Here is a 6404-nt window from a genome sequence, read left to right as displayed (position 1 = left end):
TAAGTGGCCTAATTTTCAGAGCTTCTGAAAATCGACAGCTCGCACTTCCCGGAAAGAAACTCAACTAATAATCACCATACTAAACACTTCTGGTACTCTGTTCATGTACAAAATGTTTTACAAACACTAATTCGAGGGGCTAAAGTTTTTGTAGGGAACTCCTAGTTTACATATATATATATAAAAGCACAATTATTGACCCCCTCATCCACTTCAGGGTCCTCTTTAAAATGCCCTTTTTGCTGTTAGGCTTGTACATGCACTTCCTCCAGACCATTTTATAAAACATGTGTCTCTCTCAGGCTCTTGTCATCTGGGAAACTGACTCATCAGGACATCATAATATTTTACACTGTGATGGGGTGTTCACCTCACACCAGATGTGAAGGGGTTAAGATGGCCCAAGAGGGGCCAATTAACCTTCACATTTGCACCTGAGGGGAGGCCCAGGGAATCATAAACACTAATTGCAGATGCAGCCCAGATGCAGGGAGAAAGAGGAGAAGGGTTATAAACAGGAGATGTTGGTAGTAGTGAGAGTCTTAGGGAGACCATCTGAACAGCAATTGATTTCCAGGAGCAGAAAACTAGGGGTGGAAATAGGCTCTAAAATCCTAACCCTGGAAGCAGGGACAACCTCAGAAGAGTTGTAGGGAAAGAAGTCTTGAGATGGTAGGGTACGAAGAGGCCCAGGGAAATAGCATAAAGATAAGCCACAATTGTGTTTTGGGATGGGAGGATACTTTCAGTGGCCAGAGATCAAGGACTGGCTGGGGTCAGGGATATTGATTTTCAACATCCTGCTGCAGAAGCTACAAGAGTGGCTGTGGCATTGATGAAATTCCCTTCTCAAGCTGGGCCTTGGAGGTCTGGCTGTTGTGGGAGCCCGGGGATGCCGGCTAGTAGTGGTTAGTTTCTTTGCCCATCTGCTCCTATCTACTGAGATAACTAAAACTTTTGACGAACACTCTACTCAAGAAAGGCTCCTGTTGCAGGCCCTATGCAGTCTAGTGACAAGTCTGTACCCCTTCTGAAATGTACAAAGCTTCCCCAGCTGCCCTTCTCCATAGGGCCAAATGCTCTGTACATAGTATTATGGGATGTGGCTGTAGCAGGAGGTGGAGAAGAGCGGGGTTAGCAGCTGAGAGGGCTGTGGCTGTAGTGTGGTGAAATAAATGAGCTCCAGGTGTTCAGCACCTTCAGGAATTGGCCCTGCCTGAACAAGGACTGACTGAAACCAAGGAGGCCTTTGGGATTTGCCCTATTATGTTTAGTTTATTGTAGCACTTTGGGATCTGGCATTTCATTTGTTTGTTCTCTTCCTTGTTTGCCCGGATTAAGCCATGTTTCCCTGGCAGAATAAAAAAACACTGCATGTTCAGGGCCCTTTTCCATTGGAAGAGAGAGCCATGGGAAACTCTTCATTACCAACAGGGAGCAAATATTTAGTTCTCACTAGGCCAGTTGGCAGGTGTGGAATCCACTGTGACATGCACAAGAAAGATGCACTTGCAGACTGGTGATGTAGGCTTTGGTTAAGGCAGCTCACGGAAAAGTGGCCCTAGTTTATTCTATCCCCTGCCCCCCTTTAACATTATGAGTTTTATTTTCCTCCCTAATAACCAGTCACAGTGAGTGGGGCTCCACAGAGCAGCACGGCTCATAAGTGCATTCTTTTGCAAGCCAAGATTAGCCTTTACTGCTTCTGAATCTCTCCCTGTAGATGGTGACTATCATTCAGAAGGACATTCTGTCCTGGCTTCAGTAAGGGGAGAGGTGGGCTTTATTGTTAAGAGATCACCGTCAATCAAAGGTGCAGGATGATCGTATGTTGTGGGAATGCATGCCTAGCATCCACAACAGACCTTTTGTCAGACTAACTTTGTTATGATCTCCCCCTTTTCCGGGGCTGTTTGGTTGTGGTTTTTGGCTCACAGCTTCTCCAGAGAAGTGAGTGGTAAGTAGTATTTAGGCCTCTGATACAGACTGAAATGCAACAATGCCCTCTGATTTTCCTTCCTGTGCTCAGTGTTATTTACAGTATTACTAGTCATCGCTCCGACACATTTTTGGAAAAGGACCTTTCTTCCTTTTAACAATCTTCTTTCTGGTAAAGTGACAATGGTGGGTGGATCTGCCTCTTTGAAGCACACATATGTATTTTTAATGGAAAAGCAGATCTTCATGTAAATCTCATTGCCTGGCCAATCAGAATGAAATCTTTCTTGGCCAAAAAGAGGGTGGGGGGGAACCTTTAGCTGCTTGTCACTTAGCTTTTCTGGAGGAGCCTTTTCTCCTGACTGTCCCAATAGTGTAGGAGTGTCTAAGGCTCCTCTCCTGATGATCTGGCTTGGACTCACTGCCTTCGATACAAAAACAAATGAAATGAATGAAGAATAGGAAAGTGTGTGTGGGGGAGGGCATAATACTGTGAATGTCAGGCTCAAGGGACCTTAACACCCTCAGCACTCTCCAAAACTCCTATTGAATAGCTGAATTTCACTGTTGAGGAGAATGGTATGTGATGTATAGAAAGAGCAGTTTTCATAGTCTCTTCTCTGTATTCTAAACTTTTAGAAATAGGCGTGGGAAAGAAAATCTACAGCAAATTATAGTTGACACCAACCTTGTTTTTCTTCACTAGAGACTGAGACTCCATTGCCACGCCTCACTGTCCTCTCTTCCAACTAGATAGCCACAGTTACCTGGTACTAGTCATTTCTGCTCTCAACAATTCCATCGTGTTTCTTGTGCCTTCAAATGATTATGGGACATTGTCTCATTAATCCTTCCTATTACAGTTCTATCACAAGAAACTTCTTCCTCAGACCACAACCTCATGGATGAGGCTGCAGCTAAGCCCTTCTGTTCTTCCCACCCAGAGCTCTCACAACCTCTTTGCTGGAGTATCCGCCTTTTGCTGTTCCTCTGGCTCCAGCTCTCCAGCAAGGAGACATCATCAGATAAGCTGCTCTGCTGCTCCTCTTTCCTTCAGTCCTTTCCGGCCTTTGGCTCTGGCTCTATAGCTTAGTCAGCAGGCTGCTCCCTCTGCTGCTGTCGCCACCACCTTCAGTCCTCTGGCCCTGGCTCTCTGACTTGGGGACACTAGCCAGCAATTCTTTCTTGCTGCTTCTCCTACCTTTAGTCTTCTCCCAGGAGCCACTTTTCTCTCTTCTCTCCTGCCTCACTCCTGATCGACTCAGTCTGCTCTGTTCTCTCATTGGATCTCACCAGGCCTCCTATAGCTCCTGAGGTGCTGCCAGGCCTTCTGAATTGGCCCAAGTGGGAGCATGTGGACTGCAACAGGAGTGCTGAGCTCAGTTTCATTGAATGGGCCAGCTACCCTGTTACTGGGGGCTTCGGAGAGGATCCATGCATTTTTGTAAGATGTGGATAAATATAAGGAGTTTTTTTGTTTGTTTGTTTTTAAACTCCTTCCATTGTCTGTTCTCACATCACATGTCCCTCAGTCAAAATGTATGTCAGGTCATCTATAATTCTTTTCACCAAATCTGGTTCTATTGCAACCCAACAGTAGCTGGTACTGGTGGTTTCCATAAATCAGGCTGCTGAGGCAACAAGACAGATTCATTAACACAGGGAAACAAAGGTCTCTCTTTATTCTCATTGTTTTGCTTTTCCAGCTAGTATTTTTGCACCGACAGACAGAATCAGACTTCACTCAGTGTTCATTATTTAACTCACCCCTGACATGGCATGGAGTTAATGCCCATCAACAAATGGAAAAGATCTAGGGGCCCAGGCAATAGACTTGGAAATGCTTTACACAGAAAATTTCCCATCCCAAGCTCATAGAATGGATTAGTTTACAGAAATGTTAGTACTGGAAATTAAGCAGTACCTGTCCAGAGAAACTGGATGAGTTTCTGTCACTTCAGTATTCATAGCTTTAACTTAGACAAACTGCCCAAAATGGATTTTGATTTTTATAGCTTTATCAATTGTAACATCAATTCTTCCTCCTCCCCCCTTTAATTCAGAGATAGCAGCAAGATGGACTAGATGACTTAAAATGTTTTTCCATCTCTAAAATCCATGATTCAGATCTTGGGATCCTAAGAAGGCACTTTTTCTCCCATCAGGGGCATTACTCTAGTCCATATCATTTCCTAATAATTCCATTAATGCCTGTCTCTTTTCCCAAAATTCTAGGCTGCCTTGCATCTTAACATTCCAATATGGCAGATCCGCTAAGGACACCATTATCCTTTAATGGCTCCCCATTATTCTAGTATTGCTGCCTACGATAAGGAATGTGAATTATTCTTTCTGTTTCAGATGGAGAGGATTCCAGAGCCACATCCAAAAGTCCCCACAAGGATCTTCTAAAAGGCAGCCTGTAACAGCCTTCTTGTGAAAGGCCAGGAGGACAGGCTGCACTCTGCATCATATTGCTCCAAACACTTAACCATGTGAACATCCAGAGCCATAACAAAACTGCCATTTCCATGATTGCTTTCTGAACTGGTTTGGTCACATGCTAAAATGAAAAGGATGGACAGGGAGTGGGGAAATAAACCCCACACAACAGCCTCTAGTGGTACAGTTCTCAGCACAGAAGCTCCACCTTTGCAGACAAACTTACTGCAACAGACTGTCTCTAATTACAGACTGGAAATAGAATCTGGGAAACATGAGGCCTGGTAGAAATCCAAGGACACTGTAACACGAGAGGAGAGCTTGAAATTGTGATCCCTTTTCATCTTCACTGTCCAACCACAAAGGGGGCAGATGAGAAGTGACTACTGAGCAATCACAAATACAAACAGACTTCTCACTGAAAAGTCAAGAAGAAAACGTCTAGCTTTGGGAGTGAAGAGAGACTTTGGAACTGCCCTCCCAATATGTGACTGCCTTCTGATGAACCAGAAATGGCTAATACTACAAGATGGACACACTCAGGAACTCCCCATGGAAATCATGGCACCTGTTCCTTCGTTACGATACTGGCTGGCACCACTTGTATGCTTTATGCCAATAAAACTTAAATTGTAGGCAGGGCCTCCTGAAAAGCTTTCGACGCCCCCCTTTCCCCCATTCATCCCAGTGGCATCAGGAGATGACATTATTTACTTAATGTCTATAAACACTCTGAAGATGGAAAGGATTATATGGTTACTTTTGTGGACCTATGATGGAATGCACCCCTGTAATTACACCCTAAACAGCATTTTCGTAATGTTTGTACAAGGCATGTCTTATGAGCAAGGTGTGAGGTATCATTTGAAAAAAAAAACCTTACCAGTAATATCATGGTAAAATGCATGTAGCAACATCATTATGAACATAAGATGAAATCATGACTGAAGTGTTTCCTAGGTAAGTCTGAGGAGTGACTAAATCCATTTCTCAAAGACAAAGGGCAAACTGATGCTCCCTCCAGGTCTCGTCAAAGCTGATGGGCCATCACCTATCAACTGGCCATCCTTCCTCCACCAGACCACCTGTCTCTTGCTTCTCAGCTGGAAATCCTTTTCAAAGAAGGACAGAAATTTATAAAAAGGAGGGGCAAACACCCTCTCACCCCTCCTTTGTCTCCCTATCCATCTCACTTGTTGCACCTGAGGAGACAAAAGAAGCAGTCACTGATTCTGAAGAGTTTGGTCAGTAATGCTGTTGGAAGCATGTGGTGAGAAACGTACCTACTTTTTGCGGATACAGACTAACCCAGCTGCTACTCTGGTACCTACTTTGGTAAGCTAGGTGCTTAAAAAGCATTTTTATCTTTATTTCTCTTGTATCATTTCTGACTTATGTCTCATTGCTTCTTGTTACTAAATATCTATGTTTTTGTTAAACTTGTTTTGTTTAATCCGGTGTTTAAATTGAAGTGTCTGGATAACTCTATTTAAGGGGTAAGCTGCTGTATATTGTATATGTTGCTGTACTGTACAAGGAATAACAGACTTAATATAGTTGGACTGTCCAGGAGCAGGCTGGGCAGTACAAGACATACACTGCAGGGGGGAAAATCTGGGAGCGTTGGGGTCACCCTGCAGCATAATGAAGGCTGGTGAGCAGCAGAGTATAACCCAACTATGGCTGGAAGGCTTCAGTTATACACAGACACTCACAGTGTGACTTGCATGCCCAGAAAGCCGTTTGTGAGCAGTGCTGGGTTTACAGTGGCGCCATGGAGCCAGGCCCATGCTCAGAAAGGGCCCCGGCCTGCTCTGCTTGCATTGTACCCTGAGATCCCGCCAGCTCCCCCACACCCTACCCACCACTTGCTCCTCTCGGCCTGCCCACTGGCGGCTTCTCTCTGCCTCCTGGCCGGACCCCAGTGCACCTCTGGCTCCCGGCAGTCTCTGCTTCCCACCATCTGTGGGACCCCACCTGTCTCCCTTGAGCTGAGCTGCCTGGGACCGATGCAGAAGCCTGGC

At 45.0% G+C, this 6404-nt stretch overlaps 1 long non-coding RNA gene across 1 annotated transcript; it reads left to right on the top strand.

Annotated features, from left to right (window-relative positions):
• The first annotated feature begins 487 nt into the window (after positions 1–487).
• On the top strand, positions 488–5015 carry LOC122461643. Its single transcript, XR_006283708.1, has 2 exons — positions 488–1957; positions 4300–5015. It is a non-coding gene; the product is annotated as an uncharacterized LOC122461643 (long non-coding RNA).
• The last annotated feature ends 1389 nt before the right edge of the window (positions 5016–6404 follow it).

Source organism: Chelonia mydas, chromosome 9 (genome assembly GCF_015237465.2).
Source record: "Chelonia mydas isolate rCheMyd1 chromosome 9, rCheMyd1.pri.v2, whole genome shotgun sequence".
NCBI classification, from domain to species: Eukaryota; Metazoa; Chordata; order Testudines; family Cheloniidae; genus Chelonia; species Chelonia mydas.
This window is presented reverse-complemented; position numbering and strand designations above follow the sequence as displayed.